The sequence below is a fragment of the Ochotona princeps genome, chromosome 5 (genome assembly GCF_030435755.1).
Source record: "Ochotona princeps isolate mOchPri1 chromosome 5, mOchPri1.hap1, whole genome shotgun sequence".
Lineage (NCBI taxonomy): Eukaryota > Metazoa > Chordata > Mammalia > Lagomorpha > Ochotonidae > Ochotona > Ochotona princeps.
Window position 1 is genome coordinate 42,755,303 of NC_080836.1, and position 19,202 is coordinate 42,774,504.

At 37.1% G+C, this 19,202-nt stretch overlaps 1 protein-coding gene across 2 annotated transcripts in view; it reads left to right on the forward strand.

Annotated features, from left to right (window-relative positions):
• SLC4A10 (solute carrier family 4 member 10) overlaps positions 1–19,202 on the forward strand; it is a 369,353-nt gene that overhangs the window by 10,088 nt on the left and 340,063 nt on the right. For both annotated transcript variants that reach the window (XM_058664557.1, XM_058664558.1), the window contains exon 2: positions 15,155–15,225. The gene's annotated coding sequence lies outside the window, so the exon portion shown is untranslated. The remainder of the gene's footprint in view (positions 1–15,154; positions 15,226–19,202) is intronic.

Here is a 19,202-nt window from a genome sequence, read left to right on the forward strand (position 1 = left end):
TATAGCTTACTCCTAAATTTAGAAGTGTTCCCAGATTGAAAAATGGTAAAAGGATCACAGAACAAATGCACAGTTTTTTGGTTTATTCCCTGTTTGGGGTTTTATATATTTGCTGAAAGTAGGTTTCATTACTGGAATCATGTTGTATTAAATTATTTAAGAGAAGGAATATTGTGTTAGAATTTTTGGGAATCTCAATTTTTATTTGTATAATTATTTTTAAATTAGGGTGTTTTCTAGAAATCATATTCAATTTGTTATTATTCAGACATTTCCTATTCTAAATTATATGTATACACTGCTATTCACTCGCTTCCATTTGTCAATCCTTTGATTAACTTTACTTCTTATTTTTTTGCTGACTAACAAAAAAAGGAAGCCTGTGGTAAAAATAAAATTTGTTCATCAGCAAAAGCAAATTTTGCAAGAAGGAAGATACAGATATTTCTTTTTATCCTAAAAGATTTATTGGAAAGGCAGATATACAGAGAGAGGGAGAGACAGAGAGGAAAATCTTCTGTCCAATGATTCACTAAGTGACTGCAATGGCTGGAGCTGAGCCGATCTGAAAACAGGAGCCAGGAACTTCTTCTGGGTCTCCCATGTGGTGCACGATCCCAAGACTTGGGCCGTCCTCGACTGCTTTCCTAGGCCACAAGCAGGGAGCTGGTTGGGAAGCAGGGCTGCCTGGATTAGACATGGTGCCCATATGGGATCCTGGCATGTGCAAGGTGAAGACTTTAGCTGCTAGGCTACCATATCGGGCTTGGATACAAATATTTCTAAAATGAAATCTTTGGAATAATGAGTTTTATTTGGAATGTTAAACTATAACTTTAAATTAAAAGGTTTTAGTTTTGGTTTGCTTTTTTTTTTTTTAAACCAGCTGAAAGCACTATTGCAATAATTCATATTATAGAAACTCTAGCAAATATGTCCCTAACAAGTTGATTTCTGTGCCATTAGTTATAAAACCTCCCACATAGATTTGATTGTCTAACCACTCTTCTTTTCTTTTTTTTCCTGTGGATTGCCAGTTCAGGGGAAGAGTCATAACAGTCGGACATTGCATTTTCCTGTCTCTGTTCAGGGATGTTGTAGCTTAGATGGATTTCCTTACAAACTGGAGAAATGAAAAGCAGCTTCTCATCATGGGAAAAGAATAGATTGTGGATTCTTTAACCTAAGATAAGCTGATGTAGCAAAAACTGTCTACATGGATTTGATTATTTTCGTTCAAGTAGGTGATTTTGTTGACTGCAGACTGGCTGAGGCATTATATAACATCCTTTGGAGGTTGCAGAATGAATTCAATATGAAATCTTTGTGGTTTGTGAAGAGACATAAGGAAAGCAAAAGTGTTGAGTGGTGAATTCTAGAAGGTACTTAAGGGAAAGTTCTTTGGGAGTATAGGCTAGGTGTGATTATGCATGGCTATGGGAATCATGGAAGGCTTTATGGATGTGATACTATTGAATCTGGACTTGAAGAAATCCAGGGGTAGAAAGGCGTTCTGGAAAGAAAAAAAAGTCATAAGCAAACTCTAACAGGTAGGGAAACAAAGACCTGTTTGAGAAACAGTTAATTTTGATGCTTTTGAATTAGAATGTGGCAAGATTATAATATCTATGTGCCATCATACAATGGAATACCTTGGATGTTAGATGAACACAGATTTGCCTCTGATCAACTGGAAGTAATTACTTTTGATGAGATTTATTGACCTGCTGTGAATTCTGTTAGAAGGAGCTGTGTGTACTGTGATGCAACTTGTTTTACTCACTTACTATGTTTAGGCTGTATTTTTAACTCAGTACACATTGATCTCATTCTTTCTAACATTTTCAACATTAAATTATATGGATAAACCATATCTAATTCAACCCATTCTTTATTTGTAGTTTAGCTGAGATTTTTGTTATTGATAAATTCTACATTGTACATTTATCTTTGTATACTTGTGATAGATATCTATAGGATGAGTTCCTAAAGTGGAATTTCTGGGCTATGGGCTGTATCAATTTATAGTTACTCCATAAGTATATGAAAATTTGTTTCCTTACCCTCTTACCAGTTCCAACTATGTCAGTCTTGACATAATTAAAAATTTGATCACTCTGATAAAATTAGAAATTGGCATCTAAAATAGGAAGGTATCTAGAATCTAGAGAACATGTAACTAGGGGATGTATAATACTGCAATGGGATGGGATGTTATAAAGGAAAACTTGTAGGAAATATGTGACATGCCTTTCTAGATTGTTAATTTTACCTGAGGATTGGGAGAATTATATTTTAATTTTAAAGCAAGTTGAAAATTTTGAATATATAACGTGGACTTCATATTATTTCATTTTATTAGTAAAAATGAACACTTATTCTCTGTATTAAATAATTTGTATGAGAGCATTGCATATTGGTGAATGCTACACAGGTTCTATTACTGTTCTAGCCAAAAAGCTATTACAAGACACAAGATTGCTCTTCACTATAAATCCAAACTATAAATCTACAAGCAAAAGGAATGCATACATCATTTATTCAAAGACTTTGATAGAGCATTTAAATACCAAAATGAAGTGGCATCATAGAGTAGAATTTTGTTTATACTTATTTCTTTTTTACTTTTCAGACTGTAACCAAACTATTACCTAAACTTGATTGTAACTTATACCTTTGGCTTTTAATAAAAATTATCAATTTTTAAACTTGTAGGCATCAATTCTTTTTGTCTTCATTTATTTAAAAAAAAAGATTTAGTTCTTTTTATTGGAAAGGCAAGGTTATAGGGAGAGAAGAGACAGAGATATTTTCCACCCACTGCTTCACTCCCTAAATGGTCGCAATGGCCAGAGCTGGGTCGCTCTGAAGCTGGGACCCAGGAGCCTCCTCCAGGTCTCCCTGTAGGTGCAGGGACCCAAGGCCTTGGCCCATCCTCTGCTGCTTTCCAAGGCCATAAGCAGAAAGTTGGGTCAGAACTGGAGCAGCAGGAATGTGAATGGGTGCCCATATGGGATTCTAGAGCTGCAGGTGTAGCATTAGCTTGCCAAGCCACCATGCTCTTCCCTGTCTTCACATATTTTGCATATTGTTTTAATGGTGCATGGACTTAAGGGAACAGAGGCTAGTTCACATTTAAGAGACGTTCAAAACAAAGACTCACCAACAGAAGGTCATGAATTTTCTGATGACTGTTTCCAAGGAAGATAATGATCTTCAGACTTTAAAAAGATTTAGCAATAGAATTCTTTCAAAATTCGATGATCTGTTACATAGACATATAAAACATGGAAATGAGGAACTTTCTATTCAGAGGGGGTGTGTCCCTGTACTTTCATTTTTTGGGCCTCTCTCCCTCAGTTCCACCAATGCATGAGATGCTATTAACAATTTTTTCTTATTAGGGACGTAGTGCAGGACAAACACTGTTCAAGATGTGTTTGGTGTCCTTGCTTTTAAGAAAGTGTTAGAAGAAAACTACAGTGTTACTCCCTGTATTAATCCATACTCTGGGGAATCCTGAAATTGGTGTGTGAAACTTTAAAGGCCCAATGTTTTGCATTTCAAGTTTCTTACTTGAGGCACACAGATCTTAACTGTACTTTAAAGGTATTATTTATTGATTTTCCTGAACTGGCAAGAATAGTAATAAATTAAGAGCTTTAAAAAACCCTCTTCTTATGATTCATTGAATCTTTCTCTATGAATGTCTTTTAAAATATGAAAATTCAAGATATTTTATTGTTGCACTGGATGCTGTTCCTGAGTCCTGGATCTCTAAACCAAAATAATCATTCAGGTGGAAAGTTAAAAAAGAACTCATTAAATTTGTGATAACATTCTGTTGTTGTTTTTGAAATAACCATGTGTTTCTGATTAGTCTTGGTTAAAGACTCATTGCTTCTAAGTGCGGTAGAATTAAGAAATTCTGCCTTAATTATTCTGTTATTGTGATACCATTCTTTTTTTTTTTTTTAAGGTTTATTTATTTTTATTACAAAGTCAGATATACTGAGAGGAGGAGAGACAGAGAGGAAGTGGAGCTGCCGGGATTAGAACCAGCGGCCATATGGGATCAAGGCGAGGACCTTAGCCACTAGGCCATGCTGCCGAGCCCAATACCATTCTTTTAAGATCATACTACAGATAGATCTGGCCAGATAGCTGGAGAGTGATTATTAAAGTGATTAATTAAGCTACTATGCCAGCTCTGTGCATTAAAAAGGTTGAGTAGGGGAACAGGAATTGTGATACCTTAGGGCTAAGCCTCCACTTGTGAGCCTGCATTCCATTTGGAAGTGTTTGGGATCAGATTCCAGCTCCCAGGTCAGCTTCTGCCTAATGTGCACCCTGGGACGGGCAGCAGATTATTGCTCAGGCACTTGATCCTTATCACCTGATGGAAGACCCGGAGGGGCGTTTGGGGCTCCCGGCTTTAGCCTCATCAAGGACCAGATGTTGTGGCTACTTTGATGATATGCCAGCAACTGAATATCTCTTCTTTTTCACTCTGCCTTTAAAATAAGCATAAATCAGCTTCAAAAATAACTTGTGACTAAACCAATATAAAGATTGAAAGAGCCACAATGTCTTATCTTGATGTTCAATACCATTGTCTATGAAGCATAAAACTGATACAGTATTGAAAAGATAGAAGGTTAATAAACATTTCATTTTTCTATTTCTTCTTAATATTTAGGACTTTAAATGATTGTATCAGTTGTTAATGATTAGCTAAGTTCTCTTTCTACCTGCGATGTTTTAAACTCATGTTTTTAATTATGATTTTAAATGTTCCTTATCTTCAATTAATGAGTGGGTAATATAATTGGTTATTTTGTATTTTATAATGTTTATCAGTTATTTAGTTCTAATCAGAAGCATATGAATCCTCTGACCATTTAAATAATATTTTCTTAAAGAAAATATTTATGAAATGCTAATAAACTATTAAGTGAACAAGTAATACAATATGTGATAATTTTTACACCCTTTCTGCAGTGTGTAAAATTTTAATACAAGCTTGGTGTATACTTGATAACAATTTACATGTTTATTTTACCATCTGGTAAATGTGTAAACGATATTTTGAGAAGCACATTTCATATTCACTTTAACAACTTATCCTTGACAATATGTGCCCTATCTTATGTATTGACTGAAAGGATCTTGGAAATTTTGAAAAAGATGAATCCAGGAAAAAAATTCATGTCCTAGTTTGTTTGTTTTAAAAATATTATGGAGATTTAAGATTTAGTTTTTAGTACCAAGCTGAGGGATTGTGTTGTTTGCTGATTTTTACCAGACATCCTGCTAATTAGGGTAGGATAATCAGAGCAGCTTCCAAATATTTTATCATGTGCATCAAGCTTGGTTTGCTGCTAACACTGTGGGCCACATAGGCAGCAATAAGAAATGTGGCTCTTTCTGTTGTTGTATAACAGTATCACATCTTTTCCAGAGTATTTGGCTTACTATAACTTGTGTCTAAATATGGTAAGATCATTTTTCTAAGATGCTGCAGTGAACCTCAGGTGGATAACTTTTATCGAATATTTTAACAGCATTTATGACACTTTGGCCTTCTGCCCTTTTTATTTCATTCTGTTTATTGGTCTCACTGGAATAAATATCAGGGATTTACACACAAGAGAACCAAACAAATAATTCTCTGTTTAGTTTCATTTTAGTGCACTCTCTCTTAGCTGATAATAATCTAAGAAGCTTTGTAAGATTTTATGGACCACCACTATCTATTAATTGGCATCTACCCATCTATGAATATAATAAAGGAATTTAGTTAGAAAATAGCAAATGTTGGCTTTATCATATTTAGAGATTATCGCAAAATCTTTAAATTGAACTCAAAAGTAAAAAAGCACATTTTTGTCTATTAGATTTAGAAACCAAAGTATAATGGCTTATGAAAACCATTTCTATAAGTGAATCATGTTGTTAATTTCCTTTTCAATTTTAAAAGGTTTTTAAGATTAAAATTTATTTTAATTGGAAAATCAGAGTTACAGAGAAGAGAGACTAAGAGAAATAGCCTCCATCTGCTGGTTCACTCCCAAAAGTGGCTGTAACAGCCAGACTTGGGCTGGTCTGAAGCTGGGAGCCAGGAACTCCTTCTCAGTCTCCCATGTGAGTATAGGAGCCCAAGACCTTGGGTCATCCTTTGTTGCTATCCTGGACCTTAGGCTCAAAGCTGGATAGGAAGAGGAGGGCCAGATCCTCCTTATTCATTCTACACTTGATCTTAGCCAAAAGGCCAAGAAGCGATCTCCTTTATCACTCAAAAAAACATTTATAATGCTTCTCCAATTGACTTTCCTTGTCATTATGTTCCCATAGGATGCAAATTTCACTCTTGGCATATTATAATTCTGAAAAAATTATATATGCATACCTTTATCTTTGGTTATTATGTTGAGCTTCACTGCTGCTAATACTTTAACAAACATAACCTTCTATCTAATTCCATAAGATGAGCATCGAATTTATTTTCAGACAATGAGATAGGAGCATGGAATATTTAAGTTATGTCAACCTTCCATGGTTATACAACTAATAAATGATAGAGCAAGCATGTAACTCTGGAGTTGCCTTGTCTAAACATGCTCTCTTCACTACACTGTTACATCAGATTGTTGTTAGAAAGATATGAGATTTACTTTTATTGAAATATTCAAAGATTTTGGGTTGATGATATAGGTAAAAAATGGTGATATAGGCACGGAATGGTGGGATTGGAGATTGAATAGAGGGATGAAATGGAGATGAGTTGTTAGTATTCCTTGTAACACTTTGGTTTTTCTAAAACCTGTTTCTGCATCTAGCCTCTGCCTCAAACCATTTCACTTGAGTTTACTTTGTCATGAAATAGTTTTGAAATTCAAATCCACTACACAGGAATCAACTAATATTCAGATTAATAATAAAACAAGTGAAGGTAGTATCTTTGATACTATGGCGACTCTGGAAAAAGTTGCTTTTTTGGGGGGAAATAAAATATTGTGATAATCTCATTAAAGATACTGTGTGTTATGAGACTGTTCCAACTTATAAAAACTTATATTTATTAATTTAATCCTCAGTTTTCTCATGAGATCTGTATTATTGTTATTTCTATTTTTACAGTTCAGCTAAAGTATAGAGAAATTAACTAGCTTGCTAAAGGACATACTAAGTAGTAAATAGTAGTTGAGCCAGGACTTGTATCTGACAATTTAATTTCAGATTAATAACTTTTAGTAGCAAAGGCATTAGCTATTTGAAAAATATTTCTCTCCTTCCTCCCTTCCTTCCTTCCTTCCTTCCTTCCTTCCTTCCTTCCTTCCTTCCTTTCCTCCTTTCTTCCTCTCCTCTACTCACCTCTACTCTCCTCCCCTCCCCTTTCCTCTCCTCTCCTCTCCTCCTCCCCTTCCCGCCTCTCCTCTCCTCTCTCCTCCCCTCTCCTCCCCCTCCTCCCCTCCCCTCTCTCCTCCCCTCTCCTCCCCTCCACTCTCCTCTCCTCTCCTCCCCTCCCCCCTCTCCTCCCCTCCCCTCCTCTCTCCTCCCCTCCCCTCCCCTTTCCTCTCCTCTCCTCTCCTCCCCTCCCCCTCCTCTCTCCTTCCCTTCCCTTTCCTCTCCTCTCCTCTCCTCTCTTCCCCTCCCCTCCTCTCTCCTCCCCTCCCCTCCTCTCTCCTCCCCTCTCCTCCCCTCCTCTCTCCTCCCCTCTCCTCCCCTCCCCTTTCCTCTCTCCTCTCCTCCCCTCCCCTCCTCTCTCCTCCCCTCCCCTCTCCTCTCTTCTCCTCTCCCCTCTCCTCTCCTCTCCTCTCCTCTCCTCTCTTCTCCTCTCCTCTCCTCTCCTCTCCTCTCCTCTCTTCTCCTCTCCTCCCCTCTCCTCCCCTCTCCTCCCCTCTCCTTTCCTCTCTCCTCTCCTCCCCTCCCCTTTCCTCTTTCCTCTCCTCCCCTCCCCTCCCCTTTCCTCTCCTCTCCTCTCCTCCTCTCTCCTCCCCTCTCCTCCCCTCCCCTCTCCTCTCCTCTCCTCTCCTCCCCTCTCCTCCCCTCTCCTCCCCTCTCCTCCCCTCTCCTCCCCTCTCCTCCCCTCTCCTCTGCTCTCCTTTCCTCTCCTTTCCTTTTATGCTTCCATCTACTGGTTCACTGCTCAAATGGCTGTAACAGCACGGGATGGGTTTAGCGGAAGCCATAGCCTGGAATTCTATCCTGATATACCATGTGATTGGCAGAGGTCCAAGTACTTGGACAGTCTCTTTCATTTTTAAAATAAATTATTTATTTAAGGTGAATGAATTTCATGTATTTGATACATACAGAGTTAGGGCATAGTAATACTTCCGCCCTATGCTTCCGCCCTGCCATACTCTCACCTTTCTTCTTCCTTCCTTCTTTTATAAAAGATTTTTACAATGACATGCTTTCAATCTATTTTGTAATCATAGACTTAGCCTTCCACTAGGTAGAGAATTAAGCACGTCATTAATAGAAAAATTTCCCAGGCACATTAATAAGAAGCTGGATTAAAAGTTGAATGACCAGAACTTGAACCATTACCTAAATGAGATGCCAACATTGCAAGCAGTGACATAGTATTGTTCCCAATATTAAGGGTTAGCATAAACTGATCTCTCTTTTAAGACAATTATTACAAGAAGCAATATCAGGAAAAATTTTGATGAAATGGAAGTTACACACTCCAGGAAGGAAATAAATCTATAATGGATTCTTTAGAACTTATTTAGCCAGTAAATAAGAGCAAAACAATTAACAGTGTGTTTTTAGTTTTTACAGCAGAATAAAGCTTTTATTTTGGGTATACAACATTCATTATTTCCTGCAAGTGGAATAGTAGAAAATTATGTTTTGTTCAAATCTGCAAAACATTTCCTCTCTATTAGTGTTTCATGGTTCTCCATGGCTTCTAGTAAGTGGAATTATTTCAGAATTAAAAACAGTCTAAGCTGGGCACATCTAAGATACTGTTTGGCACACCTGCATCCCATGTTGCATTGTCTGGGTTCCAATCTTGCATTTACTTCAGATGATGTGAATACTGAGAGACAGCAGGTACTTGGCTGTGGCAGGCATTTGGGGCAGTGATTCAGTGACTGGGAGATTGTCTCTATCTCTTTCTGACTTTCAAATCAAAACGTAATAAATTAATAAATAAACAACCTATTTAAACTATGCAACCTTGTTTTATAAACAGTGAAATAGTTTCACCTTTTGTTCAGAATCATCAGTAACTTAATATTACTTTAAAAAAGATTTATTTATTTGAGAGACAAAGCAAAGTTTACCAGTTGACTCCCCAAGTGATGGCAACAACTGTGTTTAAGGGAAGATGAAATCATGAACCAGTGATTCCATTTCTGGTGTCCCACATGGGTAGCAGGGACCTATGCTGTTTGACCACCTTCTGCACTTTTCCAAGTGTGTTAGCAAGAAGCTGGACCAGAGGCGGAGTAACTGCGACTTTTGAACTGGAACTCTGAATGAGATGCTATTGTAGAGATCACTTCTCTTGTGGCTGAGGCCACTTCACATCCTCTTGCTTTTTCCTGTGTTTTTAAATTTGCTCAAATAGCTTTCGAGATTGTTAAACATGGCTGTTTATTAGTGTCATTTATTATGCCACAAACAAACAAAAACACAGGATGTTCAGGTCAAAATAAAATCTTTGGGTCTGAAGCTAGGGCATTGGTGTTTATAAGAAATGTCCTCATATAATGGTAATGATTGCAAATGATGGAGTTAGAAGGGTGAAATTCTTTCTTCAGAATCAACAGGTGGAAAGAACAGAGTTCTAGCCTGCAGGCTTTCTGATATCTGCAAATTCACACAGATAATGTTCTGCTCAGCTTATTCAGAAGGTTAGCCATCGTATTGCTGGTGATCCAGTGAGAAGAGGCTGTGTTGAAGCACAAAGCTATGAAAGTCTGTGGTCTTAACAAAGCAAGATGGAAAGACTGATCTGTCGCCTCCCCCAGAGAACCTGCACTGTCAGGTCTGTTATTTGGCATTCCGAATAACACAAATTATTTGTAATCTATTTTTACCTAATGGTCTCAAAAATTTCAGTACATTATAAAATGGGAATTGATGCTGGTTTTGACAGCTCTTCCAATATTCAAGTACCTTTGTAGAAGAAACAAAAGCAAAAAATACTTTTTTTTTGGAGAATAGATCAATAAATAATAGACAGTGCTTGATTAACTCTGGCCACAAGTTCTGGCATTTAGATTAGAGGTTATCCGAAACTTGCATGGATTAATCGATTCTTTTTCTTTTAAAGATCTTACACTGAGTTGCACTGTAGTGGATCAAATACTTTTAATTAACTCAAATGAAAGCAGTATCCAGCACCTACCGTTCATTTTCAGAAATTTGCTGTTTGGTTGAACTAAAGTTGTTCAGACTATTTGATGGAACTTCTTCAAACTGGTTGTTAAGGAATTCAACTAATTTGAGGGCTTGTTAAAAAGTCTACATTACTACAGATTAAGTAAATTTTTGTAGAAAAAGAATTTTATATTGAGTAAAAAGTTTTGGCACAGGGAAGCAACCTCTGAGTTAATTTAATTTTATTAAGCCATGATTTCTTCATCAGCAATTTTGGTACAATGATGCTTGCTTTTTACATATTTTAATGGTATTTGGAGATGTAACACTCATATGAAAAAATACTGTTGAGCCTTAAGTAGAGATTTGTTAAATTCTTCTGGTAAAATGTGTTACAAAGATAGTGAATTAGGACAACATACATTCTTAACATTATTGAGAAACCAATAATTTGCAAATGGAATAAGGTGCTCCCACATCACTTTGTATATACCTTTTCCATATCATGAAGCAGACTGTAATTTAATGAACTGCTTATGTCTAACTCTTCTACTGGACTTAACTGATCTTGAAAGCAAGGACTGCATTTTCCTTCATATTGAACCTGGTATAGACTCTGGCACATAATAGACTGAAATAACTGTTTGCTTAGTGAAAGTTCTTAGATTAGACATAGCAGTTCAGCCATTTATAAAGAAAAATATTATGGTTTTTTTCTTTTGGGACAAGCTATTATCAGCAGTTTTTCTGTATCTGAAAGCATGCAAGTATAAACTTATAAGGAGGTCCATTGATCTTGAAAATGCACATTGTATTTGGACATGAATTATATTTTGTCAAAATGACCTATGAGGACTGTGGTTGCTATTTTGAAGCAAGTGGCAGTGAGATGTTCAGAAAGTGCAACCTTTTGAGCAAGACAAACTTAGATTGCAATTTGCCCTTCCCAACTGGGTAATGTGGGTTAAATTTTTTGGTGTGTTAATGTCTCTATAAAATAGGGAGAATGCTGCTTACCTCATAGATTAGCATGATAACTAAATGAAATCTTTTGCAAAATATAATGTCTGGATATAGTAGGAGCAATACTGTTATTACTAAATAAGCTAGAAAAATGATTATTTTCAGGTAGCAAATAATTTTAAAATGTACTTTTGTTTTCCAGAAATAGTCTTTCCAATTGAATGTGGATCTCTGCCCTTTTTTCTTTTTCTTTAACTTGCAGCAAGTTAATTTCCTGATGTTTTCAAATTAAGCTCCATGAAAGATTGCACAGAATATGTTTTACTATTTGCTGGTAATGAATCTTCTACTATCTGAGAATTAAAAGATAAAACTAAGCTGGTGGTTTTTATTCTAGCCCCTGCTAGTCCTGTCACTGAACTACCACACAGTTTTGAGCATTTGTCAGTGTTGGCTCAAGAGAGGCCAATCGAGACACTAATAGATGCATTTTCTCCATGAATACACCCTTGGATCACACATAGAATTCCTATTAACAGCAGTGAGAGTTAAACTTGTAAATCCCTTATGCATTGATGGGAGAATAGACCTTTTAGTTTACTTAGCCATCTTCCAGTTATTTGGCACTTTCCCCATCCCTTGTGAGTTCTCCAACATTTTCATTAAAGGCTTTTCTATTTTCTATTCTGCCTCATTCAGTTTGGGTTGTAATTCATGTTGGCCTGATGCCTTGGCAGCAATGAATGATTCTAATTGCCTCACTATCTATCTAGTCTAGCCTACTCATAAAGCCTTTCAACTTTTCATTCAAGCTTCCTGCAGTATTACCTTCATGGGTCACAAACTTCCCACTCATATCCTTGTGTTGTGTCTTAGCTGCTTACCTCTTACGCATGTAAGAAGCACAAAAGAATTATCTCATTGCTTTTTTATTATACCACCGTATCCCTTTTGTAAAATTAAAGCAGCACTGCAGAAACTCCAAGGATGCAAGGGTGACTTTTGTGTAGACATTGTATTAGAAAAGCTGGAGATCCTAGTTCACATTTACTTGAGTTAACTTTAGTACAAGGTTAGAAATTAGACAGTTTTGAGTAATCTGTATTTGCTGTAGCTTCTTTCACTGTAGGCGGTTCCAGTTCCTTGACCACACTATGAAATGCACATTTCTTTACTGATCTTGAAGTTGAGTGTAGTTTGAGGATTATTACGATAAACTGAAAACAAATGTGGGTGTTGTGGCACAGTGTATTAAACCACTGTTTAGGACACCTGCGTCCTATCTCAAACTGTCTGCAATCAAATCCTGCCTCTGCTTCCAATCAGATTACTTCCAGGCAGACAACAAATGATGGTTCAGGCACTTGACTCTCTTTAACCGATGTGGTAGACCTATGAAGCCTTTGGCTTCTGGCTTTAGTCTGATCCAGTCCTGGCTGTTGCCAGCATTTGGGGGGTGAATCAGTAGGTGGAATCACCTCTTCTCTCTCTTTGGCTCTACCTTTCAAGGATGTAAACATTTTTAGAAAGCCTGACAACAAAGGTACTGCTTAGAACTTGTGATTTTCCGGCACACGGGGTTGTTGTTTCTACATTCCATTTGTAAAGCTATTTTAATTCTGTGTGGCAGTGCTTATTTTGGAGATTGTATGAGAATCATTCTCATATAATGAAAAAGAATTGTAAACAACTGCAAAAGGAAATAATTATATACTCATATCTTTGGTACATGTTGCCCTTTCCTTCCTCTATTTGTTTCAAGTCTTCAACCTCCAACATGGGTATCAGGGACCCAACTATTTGAGTCATCACCTGCTGTCTGTTAGTGTTGACATTAACCGCAAACTGAAATTAGTAGCAGAGCAGGGACCTGAACCCAAGCAGTTAGATAAGAGAGACAGATGTCCTAGCTGCTGGTCCAAATGCATGCCGTTGCAAGATTAATTTACAGATGATACCACATACTTCTACAATATATGATTGTTTCTCCTTTTTTTTTAAAGGCTTATTTATTTTTATTGGAAAGTCAGATTTACAGAGAGAAGGAGAGACAGAGAACAAAATTTTCTGTTTGCTGGTTCACTTCCCAAATGTCTGCAAAGGGCAGAGCTGAGTTGATCCGAAGCCAGGAGCCAGGAGCTTCCTCCTCTGGGTCTCCCGTGCAGGTGCAGGGTCCCAAGGTTTTGGGCAGTCCTCCTCTGTTTTCTCAGACCACAAGCAGGGAGCTGGGTGGGAAATGGAATAGCCAGCACAGGAAATGACACTTATATTGAATCCCAGCATATGCAAGGCAAGGATTTAGCTGCTGAGCCATCGACGCTGGGCCCAATTGTTTTTCCTTGTTGGCCAAAAGAGATGTTTCTTGGGTCTCCCTTTACCAGATAGAATAATATTGTCAAGAAACATTAATTCATTAGATTTTGAAAAATGATATATCTATATTCTGTAGTTTCGTCATTTATTATCTAAAATATTTATTTGTTTATAACAAGGTAAATTAATCCTCTTCCTTTATTTGCTAATATTCAAAATTATGAGTTGCATCCTCAATATTTTCCAAACATAATCAATGAGTAATTTTCTTTTGTCATAGTAAACTTGTGGATTTCAAATATATTCATTGTTTCCATGTTATAGTTATTATTATCAAAGTGTTTCATTTTTGTCTGTAAAGTACTATTCAGTGTAAATGTTGACTTCTTTTGATATGATTCCCTGGTCTTTGATAGCATTCTTCTGTTTTTATTATGTTTATTATGATGTTTATTATGTTTTCTCCAGTGAGCTTTATTTCAGTTTAGTAGAATTAGAAATTAGAAATTGCAGTTTGAGTGCTAAAATTACTCATTGCCACTGGAGCGGTCCTTTTAGAGAACTGTGTTCAGGAAATTTACACACACACATGATACAATAGAGTTATAAAAATTACAAAGTTAAAAAAACTATGCTTACTTCTTGGATTTTTGCTAATACTTTGAATTCCAATTTAAGACTTTAGAGTTTTATCTAACTATAGTCAACTTTAACTCTGAATTCCTTTCTCTTATGATAAAAATTACTTTTCCCTTACCTCAGTAGTAGAATTTTTTTGTGTTTTTCTCATCACATACTCACAAGAGTCTCGAAATTATAATGCCAACAATAGCACTGAAATATAACCACTGAAAACTATTTACGATTTCTTTATTATTTTTATCTATATGACATGTTTCATGCATACAGTTGAATTGTAAGGGAATGTGAAATGTTACTTTCTTTGTGGTTGTGTCATTAGCCTGTGACAGGCAGAATAGTGGCCTCCTTAAAATGTCCACATCTTAATCTATGGAACATGTGAATATGTTACCTTAATTGGTAAAAGAGTCTTAGAGGTTAAATCCAAGGCTTGTCCATTTGGGAGTAATATAATCACAAGAATCTTAAAAGTGCAATAAGCAGGCAGAAATGATGTGATAGAAAATTTAATTCATTATTGCTGAGTTTGGAGATTGGCTGAATCCGATAACAACATAATAATATTTTTCATGTCTAGTATGCACAGTTTGGGCTTACCAACAAGGTAAGCCTTGTGCTTACTGTCATTATAGGTAATGAATTGTCATTATAGGAAAGAATTTTACTGACTGGGTTTCTAATTCCCGAGTTTGGTAGTAATGGAGGATTGTTTATCAGGAGCAGGCATCTGATGCTGTACTTTTAGCATAGTTAGTTAAGCATTTAACAGGAAACTGACAATTTTGACAAGTCAACAAGGGTGCTGAATGCTTGCTTAGAGGTGAACATGTTTCCATCACACTAGTTTCAGTGAAATATGTAGCTTCAGACATTTTTCTCTTGTTTGTTCTAGATATTTCCAGTGTGGGTGCTGCGGGGCACTTTCATCGCACAACATGACCTCTTCTTCTGTGATTTCATTGGGTGAGTAGGTGCGGTGTAGGATAGAAGTATTTCTGAAAGTCATTCTTTCAGTGCGACAGCAACCAATAACTCAAAGAAATGACAATTTACATACTCAACTGCACTAAAATTAAATTTGGCCCTGACTTACTTTTTTTTTTTTTTTAAGATTTACTTGTTTCTATTAAAAGGGAAGATTTACAAAGAGAAAAGAGAGAAAGGTGTGTCTACTGTTTCACTCCCCAAGTGGCCGGCCCAATATCTGGAACTGTGCTGATTGGAAGCCAGGAGCCAGGAACTTCTTCTGAATCTCCCACATGGGTACAGGGTCCCAAGGCTTTGGGCCTTTCTCCACTGCTTTCCCAGGCCACAAGCAAGAAGCTGGGAGGCAAGTGGAATAGCTAGGACACAAACCAGCACCCATATGGGATCCCAATGCTAGCAAGGTGGAGAATTTAGCCAATTGAATTATTCCTTTGGCCTGCACCATGAGTTAACTTTTTCTTGGCATAATCCTCGAAATGCCTACAGCCATCCTGGTATTATCCAGTGTGAAAAAAATAATTAATGGAGAAATTGGAGCAAAGGTAGACATAAGCCTTAATTTATTCTGTTTAAAGTAGGGTGTTTTAGTTTTTTTTTTTTTACAAACGATATCACCATATGAACTCACCTGAAAGGGGTTTCCACTGTTATGATAATAAGCATCAACAAGCTGGGGTGATTTAACCAAACACACATTTATTATCTTACAATGCTGTAAGTCAGAAGTCTACACTGGGTTCCAGAGGGCCAGAATCAAGGGTTGAATTTCCTCTGGAGACTCTCTATGGGTGATTTTATTCTATGACCTTTTTCAGTTTCTACAAGCTGTCTCTATCATTGACTTATGGTCTACTACTTCTATTTTCAAAGCCAACAGATAGTGTTTTTAAATCTTTCTCTGACTCCACTTCCCCTGTGTGGCTTTATAAAAATCTTTGTGATCATACATGGATTGTAGAGATTTTGGGGATTAAGACCTGAGCATTTTTGCGGGGTGGGCATTATTAAGTTGGCCACAGGGCAATGCTAAATGTTCTGTTTCTTCACTTTTCAATTTTTATTCAGTTATTATTCTATAATAACAGAATAATTACATGTCAATTGGTGAAACATGTTATAAACTGTACATTGAATAACCTTATATTTTAGAAATAACCTTACATATTCACAGTATTTTTCATTAATTTGTTATCATTTTGTCAAACATCAATTTATATTTTCTACATTTGGTTGTATTTTTCAAGGCAGTTTACTTTTTTCTTTTTTTAAAATTTATTATTATTATCATTTTATGATGTAGTTCCATAGGCTCCTGGGATTTCCCTTATCCCCTCCATAATTCCCCCCTCTCACCTAGTTCCTCTATATCACTACTAAAGTATAGTTTTTCATACACAGTCATATGTCCATCATTGCAGGCATGGACAATGGCAGAGAGTTCAGCATCCTATTGTCAATATCTAGTAAACAGTTTCATTGTAAGTCCATCTTTGTCTGGAAGTAGAAATGCATACTACATTGTATCCTCACATCTGGATATGTTAGTCTCCATTTCATAGTTACTGTACATGCCCCTTAAATGAAAAGTCATAATACAAAATCAACAATAGAAAGAAGAAATTTACAATGCCATGAAGTTAAATGACATGTTACTAGATATGACAGTTTCCATTACATAGTTACTATATATCCCCTTACATAAAAAGCCACAAAACAAAATCAACAACAGGAAGAATAAAGAAATTAGCAACACCATGAAGTTAAATAACATGCTACTGAATATTAATGTGTCGCTGAAAAATTAAGAAAATCAAGAACCTTCTTGAAGAAAATGATGCTACTGTATCATCTATGAGTCATTGAATAATTTAATCACAAGAAATTGTTTGAAAAGATGAAATTAACAAAAAATGAAAACATCAAAATCCATGAAATACAGCTTCCGCTGATCTTTGTTGGTGAAATGTGTCTCTTCTAGACAACAAATAGATGTGTTTTGTTTTTTAATCCAGTCTACCAAGCTATAACGTTTAATTGAGCTTCAGCCAATTACTTTCAGGTTTAAGATGTAGGGGTGGTAAATTGGTCCTGTCATTTTAGGAATGCATTGTTCATTGATTTAGTCTCCTGTTGTCATTTTACTGGTGTATTTTTCACATTTGCCTTTGGTTTTGTTGGGTGCTATTCCTTTTCTCTGTCAAGAGAACATCTTGAAGTATCATTTGTAGGGCAGGTTTGGAAGAGGCAAATTCTTTTGACTTTTCTTTGCTGTGGAAAAAGTTTATTTCATTTTCAAAGACAAAAGAAAGCTTGGCTGGGTATATTATTCTGGGTCGACAATTTTGTGCGTTTAAAATCTGCTTCATTCTCTTCTTGCCTGTAGAGTTTCCTGTGAGAGATCTCCTGTGAATTTAATTGGCATTCCTTCATATGTCAATTGATTTTTTTCACGTGCACATTTAAGGATTTTTTTCTTATGTTCGATTGAAGAGAGCTTGATGATCATGTATCGTGGTGAAGATCACTTTTGATCAAGCCTGTTGTGAGTTCTCTGCCCCTCCTGGATGTTGTTGTTTTCCAATTCTTCCTCCAGATTAGGGAAGTTTTCATTTATTATTTCACTAAGTACACCTTTAATCCCAGTTTCTCTTTCTGCACCTTCTGGGATTCCCATAACTCTTTCATTGGGCCTTTTAATAGTATATTTTAATTTTTGGTCATTTTTGTTAATCTTGATGCAGCTCTGCCTCCAGATTTTTGATTGTTTCCCCATGGTGACAGGAAATATCATCCAATTCTGAAATTCTTTCTTCTGCTTCATTCAGTATATTATTGAGACTCTCTATTGTATTTTTAATTTGCTCCACTGTGTTCTTACTTTCTGATATATCAGCTTTCATTTGATTCTTTGCTGCTATTTTCTGTGTGACATATTCCTCAAATTCCTTAAACTCCTGTATGTGCTTCTTATTGTTGTTTAGAAGCTTTATAATATTTTTTCTGAATCCTGCATCCCCCATTTTTGAAATGTCTTCCTTAGTTAACTCTGAGGGTGGTAGAGGCTTTTGCTCCTTTACCGGAGAGTCTTAAGTAGCATTCACACTGCCTCTGTCTCTTCCTTTTTCCTTTGTCGTTGCAATTCTGGTTGGCAGATTGTTCTTCTTAGGGCAGGTTTCTAAGCTGTGTACCCCACAGATCTACAAGTCGATTTTATGTTCAATCAGTGTCCCGGAGTAGGAAAACACCAGCTTTCCTATACAACTAGGTTGCTGGTGGTGCTGATCTTGCCAACACCTACTGACTGTTAAGTCTGAGGGCCACTTGGAGCTATTTTGGTGGAGCTTGTAGAGTGCCAAGGCAGAACTGTTTTCCCCAAGGGACGTGTGCAATGCACAAAGCTGGAAGTGATTTTGCTCCCAGTTTGGTGCTTGTGCAGCTCAATTGCTGTCCCCTCAGTCAAACCGTGTCTCTTCCTTTGAAAACGGCACCTGTGCCCTACTGATTTAGTGCATGCAGTTTACCACTGCTCCTTCCGTCCTCTCAGCCCTTACCCCTCTGCACAAGATGACGTCTGCCAGGACACTGATGGAGATCTGAGGCGGCTGGCTCTCAGATCCAGGGAGCACACAGACCCTTCAGGATGTGAAGCTGGCACTGCTTTCCTCATGGGATCAGCTCAGTGCAGTTAGCTAGAAACAAGCCCACTCTGGGCCATCCCTTCAAATCTGCACACCCTGCCCCACTACACAAGATAGCGCCCAATGTGGCTTTACTTGGAGTCTGTGCTGTGAGATCCACTCTGCTCTTGAACCACCCCTTGGAGTCCACTGCTCCTTCTCTGCTCATTGTCGGGTCAAACAAATGAGCAAGATGGATAGTTCTTAACCTGTATTTGCCTCCTGAGTTCCTGGTGGGTTCCCGCTCCCACCTGGCTGCTGTGGGAGCTGTGGTTG